We start from the raw sequence: 16,775 nt of genomic DNA on the forward strand, positions 1-16,775 counted from the left end.
TTATTACCTTTCTGGACATGGACAGTATACCGTACACACACTTTCAATGGAGGAACTGAGAGATAATTTTCCTTTTTGGGTGAACTAACCCTTTAAAACTGTGATATACAAAAGAAGCTGAAAATATATATATTCTCAAAACTTCACTGGTTATACATTTCTCATGTTTTCATACAGCGTAGCTTTGTTTCCTGTGACTGTGGGCCTCAGGGCGCAGTAGTATACAGCAGAGTCTGATACTGCAGCAGAAGAGATCTCCAGATCCACTCGTTTCGTGTTTTTATTAATTCTTGGAGTTAAACGCTGTGGTATGTTGTCACTCATCACCCCACTTTCATAGATGTGAAGGAGGAACTTTGGTGAAGATCTGGGATACTGACGGTACCAATGGAGATTAACAGGTACTCCACTGTAGTTACATGTGAGTATTACATTTTTACCTTCTAAAACTTGTTTTTGGGAGTCATGGGACGTTATCATGTTTGTCAGGATGTTACCTATCAGAAATCAAAAATAATTAAATGAAATAAACAAGAAAAAGACATTGAATAAGACAATAAGAGTATTTTAACTGATCACAATCTATTCATTAATTTAAGTCATGGATTTTGAGAAATGAATCAAAACTCACCTATATGAAGAACCAAAATGAGAAAGACAGGCAGGCACATGTTGGTTGACACTCTGACACAGTAATGGTGAGATGATTCCACATTAGAAAATAAGCAAAGTCAAACTAATGTAAGTCAAAGTAATCTTAGAGATCCACCTCTTGACACAGTGTTGTACCCATTGGGAAGACAACAATATCCACTGTTAATATAATTAAAAGTCATTCAATATATTGTATAACAATATTTCACTGTAAAAAATGAATCATGGGTCTTGTAATTTTCATTAAAAAAATTAAGGTGATAATTAAAAATAATGTGTAGATTTCATTAAAGAAATTGTGATTCAGTGTTGTATAGAAAATAATGAGGACTTTTTACTAAGAAAACCAAGAGATGCGTTTTCCTCATTTTTTTTAAGGAAACTTAAGCAGTTTTGGTGCTTGAATTGGGAAACTGATTAAACTAAAATAATTAAGGAAAGAAGGCTGCCTATTTATTTTAAGTGAATTAGCTCAATTTTGCAAATTTATTTTAGAGGTGATTGTTAGTTCCCAGCATGCTTTGCATATGGCTGGATATGGAGAGTAAATTTTGAAATTAAATGCTACTTTATGTTTTTGAGTGAAGGGAAGCATCTATTAATGTTTAATGTTCAGTTACGTTTGACATTTCCATTGCACAGTGGAATCGTTACCACTGTGCAGAAGAGTAGAGCTTGTAGTTATGGATACAACTCTTCTAAGGCATTTAACCTTGTTTAATGAGCAGTAGCATTGCTAGTGCTAGTGCAGTACTTTCCAGTATTTTTCAAGTATTTTCCTATTTGAGCTGATTGGCTGTATAAAGTCTTGTAAATGTATAAAATAACAAAATACAAACAGACCCCATTTAAAATCACAGACTTTTGAGAATAAACTTAAAATAAATGAGCACATTTCCCTAATTATGTTAAATTTATTGTGTCATAGATTAATTAATTTAGGAGATTTCACATGATTTATTCAGGTAGATTCCATTAAAAAAAAATCAAGCCTGAAAAACTACTCAAAAATATTTGTTTAATATTGTTACCATATTTTTTTAAGTAAATAGCTCATTAGATTTTTTACAGTGTTGTATAAGCAAACAAGAATCATAGAACATCAATATAGCAAAAAATTAGTCTCCACCTGTAGTTCTAAAGAGCTACACACTAAAGCCATTTGTGACTATACTGCAGTGAGGACTTAGATATTATTTGTATGCATCAAAAATTGTAAAATGTTTGCTGGTCTGTGTGAAATTGACATCACATGATTAGAATCTCCAACCTGATCTCACAGGAAAACCTACCAATTTTACAAGGTGATGATTTCGTATGTATTCGATATGATGTGAATCATATCAAAATGTGTAATATTTAGAAAAATTTAATCTCTACTTATGTATAAGAATTTTATTGTCAGATTTATTTACCCATTAACCTTTACTCACCCTTTTCACAAGGAGAAAAATAAACAGTGAAAAAAATTTTTAAGAACATAATTTTACTCTCTTTAATAATAATACATGGTCTTCAGTAATTATTCTATACCTCATTTTAATCTAATAAAATAATGGCTATTCATTTAATTTGATTGGTCAGCCATACAGTAGTTTCAACACTTATTAATAAATACATTAATAATAATAATAATATCCTGAACAGTATAATTATTGTGTGACTCAGACTAGATATGAAACATATGTGGGTTCAAGTGGATTCAGGGTTTCAATGGTTTAAGTATATTTTTTAGTACTTTAATGTGCTTGTTATGTCAGATTTAGGGTTTTGTACAACTGAACAGTACAACAGGGTTTGCTCTTACTGAAAAAGAGAAATGAGTTGTAATGGTGTTGTATTTTGGTTGACCTCTGTGAACCTGACCTCAGTAGGGTTTATTGTACAGGTCCTGGGAAGATAATCTCATTTAGGTATTAAAATTAAACAGAAATTAGTAAGCCAAATAAACAAAGTAGCATTGTTCAGGCTGGTGTTCTGATTGACAGCTGAGCTTGTAGCTAATCTATTCTAAAACCACATCCTCAGGATGATTTAGATGGTATCAGAACACCAAAGCCCCTTCTACTGACCCCTAACACACACTTTAGGTCTAGAATTGGGGGTCTAGTTAAAAAAGCCACTAAATTATTTACAGAACATATTAGCATAATACATTTAGGTTGAATATTATATTTTATTTTACAACAGAATCAAAACCCAAATTCATCACCAAAACTGAATAAAATTCACATACACAATGTTACTAAACTTGGTGACAGAAAGTATGGTTTTAATATCTAATGCTAATAACAATTATTTTAACAATTTTAACGGTTTGGATTTTTGTAATATAAGTACTTATATATACATTTACTATGCATGTGTAAATATACATGTACAGTAAATGTATCTTTCTGAGTAATTAAATTGATTTTTTTGGGTTAATTGTAGTCAGTAATCCAAATATTTTACATATATCAGTTTATGTACATGTTCTGCATTTCAACACTTCTGTCCTCACAGTGCACTACACAATGCTGCTTCATTAAATTTATGAATCTCTTGGTTTTGGCTGCTGTATCAGTTGCAGGTGTTCCCACATACAGTAATGGTTTTGGCAGATAATACATTTTGGTTTGGCTAATACTTTGATGATTTTGAGTTCAAAGCATGTGTGTTTTTGTAAAGCTTCTCAGAAACTTTGTATCACTGGGTCTTTCCAAAGAGCACAGTAATAGAGAGCTGAATCGTTCAGAGTAGCTGCTTTAATAATCAGTTCAGTGGATGTTCTGCTTGTAGAAGATTCAAAATGAGGATCTGGTGTACTACCCTGATCATCTCTTGATCGTGCACCTTTCCACAGTATGTACTGTGGCTCACTTTTAGGATACTGTCTGTACCAATAAAGATCAACATATTCACTGCTTGTTTCATACGAGCAACTCAATGATACCCGGTCGGTTTCATCTCTGATAATAACAGCTTGATCTGGGACAATGCGATCACCAAGAGCAACTGGAAAGGAAGTAAAAGTGGTATGTGAAGACTTACATAAATATAAAATCTGTTTTTTTTTTTTTTTAATTGAGAAATTATGCATTAATTTAAAAAATTAGTATCATTTTTAGAAAAATAGCCTACCTGACGCAGCTACGAGAATAAATATCACTGATCTTCTCATCCTGAATTTACTGATCAGCTATGCCTCTGTTCACAATCTTAAGGTGTTTCTATTTGTTTCTGAGCAGTCTTGTACCACTTGTCACACGTCAACATCGCTGCATGCTTCTGATGTTGTTGAGTGTGGTAAAAAAGTGCTGCCCCCTTGTGGCATTTGTCCAGACTCTTTGGTCTCAGGTTGATTTAAACCATTTTTCTTTTCTCAGTTTAGCTCTGAGAAGGTTTATGTTTGGTGTACATGCATTTCCTCCCACTGTGGGCTGCAGTGTGCAGTAATACACTGCATGTCTGAAGGAATTGCCTTGAATCTCTTCCCCTTATTAACCATTTGTAGATTTTTTTTTTTATTTAGATAAAGAGCTCTCTCTTGTGGAGAATTGTAGCCATCACAAGTGTCTGCGCCCATACATTGGCCAGTAGAAACTCGGTAAAAGAGTCAAATAGAACCAAATCGGCAGGAGGAGCTTAAACAGAAATTGAGCTACTCACCTCCGAAAGTGGCATTGTTCAGGCTGATGTTCTGACTAACAGCTCAGCTTGTACAGTCCTAAGGATGACTTAAGCACTATTCGGACGGGACTAGTTTTCTAAACTACGTTTGAGTTTCGATTCTTACCACCTGACGTCTGTGATTTTCATGTACCAATTCGGACGGGACTAGTATCTCCGTGTTTATTACAGAGGTGGGAGGGTCTGTATTGTGCATCTGGGCGTCACAGAGATAAGCGCTCTGTATGCGTGCATTTAATTCATTCAGAATGACTGAATGAATTAACCTTAGTATTATTACACAATAAATACTAAATGGCTAGTATAACACAACCATACATTTTTATTAAATGTAATTAAAACATTATGTAACTGAGTACATAAATTAACGTGAGTAATCTTACCTGATGCTGATATTACAATAGCCGGTATGAAGTGAAGTGAAGTGACATTCAGCCAAGTATGGTGACCCATACTCAGAATTTGTGCTCTGCATTTAACCCATCCGAAATGCACACACACAGAGCAGTGAACACACACACACACACACACACACACACACACACACACACACACACACACACACACACACACACACACACACACACACACACACACACACACACAGCAGTGGGCAGCCATTTATGCTGCGGCGCCCGGGGAGTAGTTGGGGGTTCGATGCCTTGCTCAAGGGCACCTAAGTCGTGGTATTGAAGGTGGAGAGAGAACTGTTCATGCACTCCCCCCACCCACAATTCCGTCCGGCCCGAGACTAGAACCCACAACCCTTCGATTGGGAGTCCAACCCTCTAACCATTAGGCCATGACTTCCCCTAAAATTTTATTTAACAGTATTAACAGTTTACGCAATCTTGATCTTGATTTTATTATTTGTATTATTTTTTTATTATTATTTATTTGCCGCTAAGCAAATATATCAAACATCCGCGCGGTAAGAGCATCTACGGTAATTCACGTTGGCCAAAACACACAAGGAAACGCGTTGTGAAATAAAATATCACCGGCAATCACAGACATTCGCATTCGGACGGGATTAGTTTTCTCAGAGGATCACTGAGTTTGCTGAAAAACGGGAGGTAATTTGCTCTGGAATTATCACAGAGGTTGTGTGAGAAAAACACAGACGTGGCAGATTCAGACGGGATTAAAATTACCAAGTACGTCTGTGAAACGGAGATTTCTCTAACGACCCCCTATAAAACTAGTCCCGTCCGAATAGGGCGTGTGTATCAGAACACCAAAGCCCCTTTTACTGACCCCTAACACACAGTTTAGGTCTAGAATTGGGGGTCCAGTTAAAAAAAAAAAAAGCCACTAAATTATTTACAGAACATATAAGCATAATAAATTTAGGTTGAATATTATATTTTATTATACAACAGAATCAGACTTCAAATTCAATCAAAACCAAACCCAAATTCATCACCAAAACTGAATAAAATTCACATAATGTTACTAAACTTGGTGACAGACTCTAAAGTATGGTTTTAATATCTAATGCTAATAACAATTATTTTAACAATTTTAATGGTTTGGATTTTTGTAATATATATATACATTTACTATACATGTGTATATATACATGTACAGTAAATGTATCTTTCTGAGTAATTAAATTGTTTTTTTTAGGAAAATTGGAGTTAATAATCCAAATATTATACATATATCAGTTTATGTAAATTATCTGCATTTCAACACTTCTGTCCTCACAGTGCACTACACAATGCTGCTTTATTAAATTTATGAATCTCTTGGTTTTGGCTGCTGTATCAGTTGCAGGTGTTCCCACATACAGTAATGGTTTTGGCAGATAATACATTTTGGTTTGGCTAATACTTTGATGATTTTGAGTTCAAAGCATGTGTGTTTTTGTAAAGCTTCTCAGAAACTTTGTATCACTGGGTTTTTTTCCGAAGAGCACAGTAATAGAGAGCTGAATCGTTCAGAGTAGCTGCTTTAATAATCAGTTCAGTGGATGTTCTGGTTATAGAAGATTCAAAATGAGGATCTGGTGTATCACCCCAACCATCTCTTGATCGTGCACCTTTCCACAGTATGTACTGTGGCTCACTTTTAGGATACTGTCTGTACCAATAAAGATAAACATATTCACTGCTTGTTTCATACGAGCAACTCAATGTGACCCGGTCGGTTTCATCTCTGATAATAACAGCTTGATCTGGGACAATGCGATCACCAAGAGCAACTGGAAAGGAAGTAAAACGTGGTATGTGAGGACTTACATAAATATAATGTCAGTTTTTTACATTTTAAATTAGTATCAATTTACAAAAATAGCTTACCTGACGCAGCTACGAGAATTAATACCACTGATCTTCTCATCCTGAATTTACTGATCAGCTATGCCTCTGTTCACAATCTTAAGGTGTTGCTATTTGTTTCTGAGCAGTCTTGTACCACTTGTAACACGTCAACATCGCTGCATGCTTCTGATGTTGTTGAGTGAGGTAAAAAAGTTCTGCCCCCTTGTGGCATTTGTTGGTTTAAACCATTTTCTTCTCCATTTAGCTTGGTTTATTAAGGCTTTAGAAGGTTTTTGTTTGGTGTACATGCATTTCCTTCCACTGTGGGCTGCAGTGCACAGTGATATGCTGCAGAATCCTTCACATCTGCAGGAAAGATTTCCAGATTCACAGTCTTGTTTTCTTTATTGACTGAAGCTGTCAGCCGAGGGTGAGGAGGTGTAGCCGTTTGATTTTGTCCTGACTCCATGATTAGAATCAGGAATTCTGGTGCAGAGTTGAGAGAATGTCGATACCACTGTAGATTATTCATTGACAGAGTGTAATGGTATTTACAAGAGATCGTAATTTTTTCATTGACCATTGCATGGATTTCAGGAGATGTTGGGGTAATGCTGTCTTGTATACTGGCACCTGAGAAGAATGTTAAATTAGCAAGTCAAATCAAGTAACATTTATTTGTATAGCTCAATATACAGTACAATACAGATTGTTTGAATCAGCTTAACAGAAATAAAAATCACAATAACAGTGTTCGGAAATGAATCAGTTATGAAATGACTTCCGTTTCAACTATAAGCAACTCTCCAGAAGATAACTGTCACTAGTCAGCTTGAGTCAGTTCAATGTTGATTCAGTTCTGTTCAGTAACTTTGCTAAAGTTGAAAAGCATCTAAACGTTAGCATAATGTTATCATCAGATACACACTGTGAATGTGTAACGAAAGGAAATTCATCAAATACATCTATCAACTGAAATCTTACCAATGAATGCCATTAAAACTAGTAGCAAGCAGAAGCTCATTGTTTAAAATGATGGTATCCTCACTGAGCTTTGCAGAACTATCCTAACAGCCTCCGTTCAGACAACTGAAGCTCCCTGCCAGTGTTTTCAACACCCAATCACAATGCAGTGATGTCTCTGGCAGTTGTCACAGATGCTATAAGGGGCTGTTACAAACTCATAAACTGGTGTTCTTGTGAACTCCAATAGTCTAAAGTAAATGTTATGTAAATCAATGCAGCTCACTGACTTCTCCACTGTATGTAATGTTTACCAGCTTGAAAACATTTATATTTTAATTGCTGTCTATATAGCAAAACAAAACATTACAATTAAATGCGATAGATTCCAGGTTTGTATTGTCACTGGCTTCTGTTCTTTTATGTTTTGGTTCATTATAAAATGGTAAGAAAGAAGAGAGAGTTTTAATCTATGGCTATGTTTCAATTTGAATTTTCAGTTTAATGTTACATTTTTTTTTAGGGAAATGAATTATGAGAATGCAGAACAATTTTAGATTTATTATTTTTAAATATACATATACATGCAAAAATTACAGACAAAAGAAAACTTATATTCCCAGTTTATTATTTAAAAGGAAACACACACACACACACACACACACACACACACACACACACACACACTTGCTATTTCTAGGCAAGTTTTTGTACAGTGTGTAAAGGTTTCCTGTCACTGTGGGCTCCAGAGCACAGTAGTACAGAGCAGAATCTGTCACTTTGACAGAGGAGACGATCAGATCCACACGGTTTTTCTTGTCATTCAGTCTCGCTGAAAACCGAGAATCCAGATTCTCTGCGCTCTGGACCCGTCCAGAGGTTTGAAAAATTGATAAAAGATATTCAGGAGCTGATCTGGGATATTGGCGGTACCAATATAAACTAACTGCAGTTGAGTAGCTACAGGACAAAGTTATACTGGCACCCTCCTCGTGAAAAACCTCAGTTTGGTCTGATGAAATGGGACTCTCAAACCTTCCACCTGGAAATTATGATAAAGATAAGTAATGATAGACTCTAAACAATAACACATTTTGTTTTAATTAAGCCATTTAGGAAGTCATTTTGGAAGTTTACGGTGTAATTATAGTCAAATATTGTATATTATTAAGACAACATAATAGAAATAAAAAATATACTTGACTTTTATGTAATATTAAGTTATACTCACTCCCAACAGCACAGAGCAGGATAACTGTGGTGAGCAGCATCGTGCTGAAATAGTGCATCTATGATGGCACTTATGATCTCTAGAGCTGCTTGAAGCTCCTCCTAACTCATGATAAACCCCATGAGATCTCAAGCTGTCAGCTTTTTGTACATTAAGATTTCACTTCCTGTTACCATGGTCTGCACAGTCTTTAACTCTGGAAAAGGGGATTTCCAAATTCACATGATTTTTGTCCACGTTCAGTTTTCCTGACAGATGCTCATCTGAAGTCTGTATTACTTTTTTCAGAGCTTTGTAGGATGAGTATAGGGAACTGAAGAGTTGATGTATTAGGCTGTCGATACCAAAGGAGACTTAATGCCGAGGAATAACTACAAGATGGTGTTATGTTCTCGGTCTCAAATACATGCACTTCTTTATATTCTGGAGTAATGGCTTCTGCATGAGTTAAATCTTAAAAGTAAATAATAAGAGAATATATTGAAGTATATAATGAGATATAAAGAAAACGGTTTTCAGTAATACAGTCACAAACAATTGTTAAAGAATAATATACCTGCAAGGGTTAACATCCAAATAATTATGAACAGCAACATTGTGATCGAGCCTAGGCAGAGCAAAATAATATAACATGACATGTGAAAACTGATGTCTCCTCTGGAAGCTCAGACTCTTTCCTTAGTATGGAATATGTACAATAATGTAGCTGGCCAATTGCATATTAGTATATTTGTATTCTTCATTTGCTGGTGTAAATATTATTAATTGCAGGGAAATAAGTATTTTGTGGTTTCAAACAACACAGTTTTGAACATGAGTTTTTTTTTTTACAGCAAATTAATACATTTTATTGTAGTGTTCTTCTAGCACACAGTAGTAGGAAGCAGTGTCCTCTAGTTTTAGATTTTTAATTAACCAAAAAGTAGATGTCTTTGAAGTTGCGGAGTCATAGCGAGGATCTACTGTATGCTTTGAAACCATTTCTCTGATTGTGCACCTTTGAGTAACAAAAACTTTGGTGCCTGTCCCTGTGATCAGGCAACCACAGAAGAGTAAAACATGAGAGCTGCTTGATTCGTACAAACAAAGATTCCCCCTCTGTACTGATGACAGTTTTTCTCTTTGGTGCAATATGAGCAGAGAAAGTGATTTCTGTAAAAATATCAATGTATGTTTAAGCAAACAAATGCTTAACTGTTTGATTGATGCTAAAGTAATAGTGTGTTTGTACCTGCCAGAAATGTGAGACAGATGAAAAGTGTGGTTTGGTAATTTTCAATGTGCACAGTGATTATACACAAATCTCCTTATAAATGCAAAGGGTGTTACAGTTAGTGTCTGATTGGCTCATCCCATCATGAAGTACCTCATCAAAATGCTGTATTGATTTCTTTGAGTAAGTCATTCAATTATTAATTCAACTGATTAATTTAAAATGCTGATTCATTCAGGAATGAAAAATGTCTTTATTGAATCATTCACAAACTTCCCTAACTGTGTGTTGCTGGGAGATGCAGTGATTCTTTTGTGGCTTAATTTGGAACTATTTGAGTTGGCACTTGGCAGAGCAAAATAGCAAAAACAACAGGCAATATTGTGACTAAAATGTAAGTTACGTAATATTAACATCATGCTAATAATCCATGCAGAGCTTTGCTGATAATACAGAGGGCTTACTAATTATTTAATCACTAAAATTACCCCATTTACATCAGATGTTGTTTACTGTAGGCTGCATGCAGCTGTTAATTTATTTGCTGCAGGTGTTACCTTATCCTTCAGTTTGACTTTGTGGTTTATGAAGACACAAAGGTGGTCTGATATTCATTTGATAACTCACTGTTCAAAGCAAGTTTTCTGAGTGAGTTTTTGTAAAGCCTCGCGGGCACTTTGTAACACTGGGCTGTTACTCTTAGAGCACAATAATAGAGAGCTGAATCTGACAGAGTTACACTTTTAATGGTCAGTGAAGTGGATTTCTGGGATGTAGTTGATCCAAATCGATCAGGGTCTGGTATGTTCTCATATCTCTGTGATCGTCCACCAACTGCCAGTACAAATTCTGGCTGTTTTTTAGAAAACTGTCTGTACCAATAAAGGATAACATAGCTGCTGCTTGTGTCATATGAACACACCAGTGTTACAGGATCTCCTTCTGTACTGGAAACACTGGTCCTCTGGTCACTTGGTCGAATCCAATCTTGACAGATAACACCTGGAAGGAAAAGTTTTTAATACGATACAGTTTCAAAATTAAGATGTATATATTTGAATACCTGAATAATCATACAAATGTATTATGCTTGAGGATTGTACCTGATGCCGTAAGTAAAAACAGCAGAAGATATTTTCTGATTTGTTGACTGAGCATTTGGAGTCTTTCCATGATCACATCAGATACATCTTAATGTGCTTTGTTTCTTGAGAGGTTGATCTTTAAATATTAGGGGGAGGATACAAAAACAGGAAGTATAATTGCTCTTGACTGCTTGTCGCACAACATCTGCACTGTGCTGAGAATTGTTCTGTAGGTCATTACAAGTTGCATACATAATGAATGGATCCATAATGTCTTTTTTTCTGCTAGGGCTTCCCGTGGCGAATAGAAAGGCTTGCACTGCAGTTAATGGATAGTGTTTCTAGATCTAAACAGCACATCTTATTTAACACTGTTACATCTGTACTCCACCTTCCGTCGATGTAAAAGCATATCTTGCCGCCACACGATTTCCCTGTTGATTCTGTGTCTTGGTCTGCTCTGTACAGCTAAAAGCCTGGCAGATGGAGCGTGCTGTCTGGAATGGTGTCATTTAGCCGTTTCCGTGAAACGCACAGCAGCAGAGTGTGAGAAATCCTAATTTGTCCGGGAGAGCAGAAAGAGAAAATGTGTTATGCCTAATGCCCAGCAATTCGTCCCTGGTGAAACTGATTGCAGGAATATAACTCACTCTACTCCTACCTTAACCACTCAGTGAGTTTCCTCTCTTGAAAACAGGACCACCATCCCACTGACAGGACATCTAGGCATACTAATGGGGCATGTTAATATTATTACTCTAAAGAGATCGGTCTCCTCGCTCTCCGTCAGTGGGATTCGCGGACCGAGATCGCCATCATCGTTTGCGTGGTGGACGCAGAGACTGAATTCTCGCGACCCGCTTCTCTCACGTTTCTTTGGCGCTCTCATTGCACGTTTTTTTAGAATCCAGAGCCGAGGACAACTGAACCACTGGTAGCCTTCAACACTCACTTAAATCCAAGGTATCCAATTCATTCGTGCAGATAACAAACAGTTATTTCAACCATATTCAGTATCAATAAAACTTATGTCATGACAAACTTTGACCCCTCAGCACTTCCAGAAATTCCAAGGGAGTCTCTCCCCATCACACGTGACGTCACGAGAATTCTCCACAGTATCAAACCGCAGCGCCCCCTATTGGCAGGCAAGGCGTGATTCCACCTGCATTGGCTCAACCTGATCTCTCTTCTCTATGCTCACAGTTTGCCCATAAAACTCCACCCACAAACATCCTTTCATCCCAACATCCACTCCTATACCCTTCCTTTCAGCTGATTACAGCAAATACGGCTCACAGCCAAAGACACGAAGGCTGGTTAAATTGAACATTCTAACTTGTTTCCCCCTTGACTCGAATATATAACACACTTGTGCACGGATTGATTTTACGTATTAACTGATTTTGCCATGAAATATAGCCACATATGCTGGTATGGCTTAATAAGTAAATAAACAAACAATCAGCAATACGGCTCCATGTTTTCTAATAATTCTCTATAGCTACTTCTAAGTTCCAGATGCCCATTTACTGTCCCTCAAGCCATTCAAAACTAAAGGAGTGACACGTCTTGGGTATTCTTCTAGTATTTGCTCATGCAGACCAGCTGGTCTCCCTTCAACCTCAAATTATATTTTCAAGTCTTCTTTTCATTCTCTACCTCCCTCCCTCCCTCCCTGCATCTTGCAACACACCCCACTCACAAACATCCTTTCATCCCCAAATCCCTTCTTCCTCCCTTCTTTCAGCCTGTTCTACCCTCTCTTTACCTCTCAATCGTATTCTCTCCCTACCTTCCCCTGCCTCCTCCCCCTCCTATATCCTCTCATCCTCAAACATCCTGCTTCATTAAATTTATGAATCTCTTGGTTTTGGCTGCTGTATCAGTTGCAGGTGTTCCCACATACAGTAATGGTTTTGGCAGATAATACATTTTGGTTTGGCTAATACTTTGATGATTTTGAGTTCAAAGCATGTGTGTTTTTGTAAAGCTTCTCAGAAACTTTGTATCACTGGGTCTTTCCAAAGAGCACAGTGATAGAGAGCTGAATCGTTCAGAGTAGCTGCTTTAATAATCAGTTCAGTGGATGTTCTGCTTGTAGAAGATTCGAAATGAGAATCTGGTGTATCACTCCCACTACTTCGTCGTGCACTTTTCCACAGTATGTACTGTGGCTCACTTTTAGGATACTGTCTGTACCAATAAAGATCAACATATTCACTGCTTGTTTCATACGAGCAACTCAATGATACCCGGTCGGTTTCATCTCTGATAATAACAGCTTGATCTGGGACAATGCGATCACCAAGAGCAACTGGAAAGGAAGTAAAAAGTGGTATGTGAGGACTTACATAAATATAAAATCTGTTTTTTAAATTGAGAAATTATGCATTCATTAAAATTTTTTTTTATCAATTTAAAAAAATAGCCTACCTGACGCAGCTACGAGAATTAATACCACTGATCTTCTCATCCTGAATTTACTGATCAGCTATGCCTCTGTTCACAATTGGTGTTCCTATTTGTTTCTGAGCAGTCTAGTACCACTTGTCACACGTCAACATCCCTGCATGCTTCTGATGTTGTCAAGTGCGGTAAAAAAGTGCTGCCCCCTTGTGGCATTTGTCCAGACTCTTTGGTCTCAGGTTGATTTAAACCATTTTCTTCTCCTTTTAGCTCTGAGAAGGTTTTTGTATGGTGTACATGCATTTCCTCCCACTGTGGGCTGCAGTGTGCAGTAATACACTGCAGAATCCTTCACATCTGCAGGAAAGATTTCCAGATTCACAGCCTTGTTTTCTTTATTGACTGAAGCTGTCAGACGAGGGTGAGGAGGTGTAGCCGTTTGATTTTGTCCTGACTCCATGATTAGAACCAGGAATTCCGGCGCAGAGTTGAGAGAATGTCGATACCACTGTAGACTATTCATTGACAGATTGTAATGGTATTTAAACAGAGATGGTATTTTTTTCATTGACCATTGCATGGATTGCAGGAGATGTTGGGGTAATGCTGTCTTGTATACTGGCACCTGAGAAGAATGTTAAATTAGCAAGTCAAATCAAGTAACATTTATTTGTATAGCTCAATATACAGTACAATACAGATTGTTTGAAGCGGCTTAACAGAAATAAAAACCACAATAACAGTGTTAAAAAATGAATCAGTTATGAAATGACTTCTGTTTCAACTGTAAGCAACTCTCCAGAAGACAACTGTCACTAGTCAGCTTGAGTCAGTCCAATGTTGATTCAGTTCTGTTCAGTAACTTTGCTAAAGTTGAAAAGCATCTAAACGTTTGCATAAGGTTATCATCAGATACACACTGTGAATGTGTAAAGAAAGGAAATTCATCAAATACATCTATCAACTGAAATCTTACCAATGAATGGCATTAAAACTAGTAGCAAGCAGAAGCTCATTGTTTAAAATGATGGTATCCTCACTGAGCTTTGCAGAACTATCCTAACAGCCTCCGTTCAGACAACTGAAGCTCCCTGCCAGTGTTTTCAACACCCAATCACAATGCAGTGATGTCTCTGGCAGTTGTCACAGATGCTATAGACTTCAAGGGGCTGTTACAAATTCATAAACTGGTGTTCTTGTGATCTCCAATAGTCTAAAGTAAATGTTATGTAAATCAATGCAGCTCACTGACTTAAAAATCCTCTGTATGTACTGTATGTTTACCAGCTTGAGACATTTTATAGTTTAAGTGCTGTCTATATAGCAAAACAAAACATCACAATTAAATGCGATAGATTCCAGGTTTGTATTGTCACTGGCTTCTGTTCTTTTAGGTTATGGTTAATTTCAAAATTCTAAGAAAGAAGAGAGAGTTTTAATCTATGGCAATGTTTCAATTTGAATTTTCAGTTTAATGTTACATTTTTTTTTAGGGAAATGAATTATGATTATGCAGAACATTTTTAGAGGTATTATTTTTAAATATAGCTACATATACATGCAAAAATTACAGACAAAAGAAAACGTATATTCCCAGTCTATTATTTAAAAAGTAAAACACACACACAAACACTACTTTTTGAGTAAATAATAGTGCTATATTAAATTTTCACTATAAATATTTCACCAGTAATCGAGTGTACTGAGCCTAAAGAACCGCTAGATGGCAGATTCATTCTAGTAAAAATATAGATCATGATATTTGACTTCTTTTATAATTACATATTTTTCTTATTTGGGCTTACACTGTTTAGATGTTACAGTATCTTAACTTGTTGAAAGAAGTTTACAAGGTATGCGTCCAGGAGAACATGTTTTTTTCTAGGCAGGTTTTTGTACAGTGTGTAAAGATTTCCTGTCACTGTGGGCTGCAGAGCACAGTAGTACAGAGCAGAATCTGTCACTTTGACAGAGGAGACGATCAGATCCACACGGTTTTTCTTGTCATTCAGTCCTGCTGAAAACCGAGAATCCAGATTCTCTGCGCTCTGGACCCGTCCAGAGGTTTGAAAAACTGATAAAAGATATTCAGGAGCTGATCTGGGATATTGGCGGTACCAATACAAAGTAACTGCAGTTGAGTAACGACAGGACAAAGTTATACTTGCACCCTCCTCGTGAATAACCTCAGTTTGGTCTGATGAAATGGGACTCTCAAAACTTCCACCTGGAAATTATTATAAAGATAAGTGATGATGGACTCTAAACAATAACACATTTTGTTTTAATTAAGCCATTTAGGAAGTCATTTTGGAAGTTTACGGTGTAATTATAGTCAAATATTGTATATTATTAAGACAACATAATAGAAATAAAACATATACTTTACTTTTATGTAATGTTAAGTTATACTCACTCCCAACAGCACAGAGCAGGATAACTGTGGTGAGCCGCATCGTGCTAAAATAGTGCATCTATGATGGCACTTATGATCTCTAGAGCTGCTTGAAGCTCCTCCTAACTCATGATAAACCCCATGAGATCTCAAGCTGTCAGCATTTTGTACATTAAGATTTCACTTCCTGTTACCATGGTCTGCACAGTCTTTAACTCTGGAAAAGGGGATTTCCAAATTCACATGATTTTTGTCCACGTTCAGTTTTCCTGACAGATGCTCATCTGAAGCCTGTATTACTTTTTTCAGAGCTTTGTAGGATGAGTATAGGGAACTGAAGAGTTGATATATGTGAGGCTGTCGACACCAAAGGAGACTTAATGCCGAGGAATAACTACAAGATGGTGTTATGTTCTCGGTCTCAAATACATGCACTTCTTTATATTCTGGAGTAATGGCTTCTGCATGAGTTAAATCTTAAAAGTAAATAATAAGAGAATATATTGAAGAATATAATGAGATATAAAGAAAACGGTTTTCAGAAATACAGTCACAAACAATTGTTAAAGAAAAATATACCTGCAAGGGTTAACATCCAAATAATTATGAACAGCAACATTGTGATCGAGCCTAGGCAGAGCAAAATAATATAACATGACATGTGAAAACTGATGTCTCCTCTGGAAGCTCAGACTCTTTCCTTAGTATGGAATTTGTACAATAATGTAGCTGGCCAATCGCATATTAGTATATTTGGATTCTTTATTTGCAGGTGTAAATATTATTAATTGCAGGGAAATAAGTATTTTGTGGTTTCAAACAACACAGTTTTGAACATGAGGTTTTTTTCTCGTAGTGTTCTTCTAGCACACAGTAGTAGAGAGCAGTG

General features: G+C 36.5%; 1 long non-coding RNA gene across 1 annotated transcript; it reads right to left on the reverse strand.

Moving 5' to 3' along the window:
• Positions 1–6,024: 6,024 nt before the first annotated feature.
• LOC128031138 (uncharacterized) lies at positions 6,025–15,267 on the reverse strand. The gene is made up of 3 exons (XR_008188049.1): positions 14,468–15,267; positions 13,519–14,116; positions 6,025–6,532 (listed from the first exon to the last, which is right to left on the reverse strand). It is a non-coding gene; the product is annotated as an uncharacterized LOC128031138 (long non-coding RNA).
• Positions 15,268–16,775: the final 1,508 nt, after the last annotated feature.

The sequence above is a fragment of the Carassius gibelio genome, chromosome A2 (genome assembly GCF_023724105.1).
Source record: "Carassius gibelio isolate Cgi1373 ecotype wild population from Czech Republic chromosome A2, carGib1.2-hapl.c, whole genome shotgun sequence".
Classification (NCBI taxonomy): Eukaryota; Metazoa; Chordata; class Actinopteri; order Cypriniformes; family Cyprinidae; genus Carassius; species Carassius gibelio.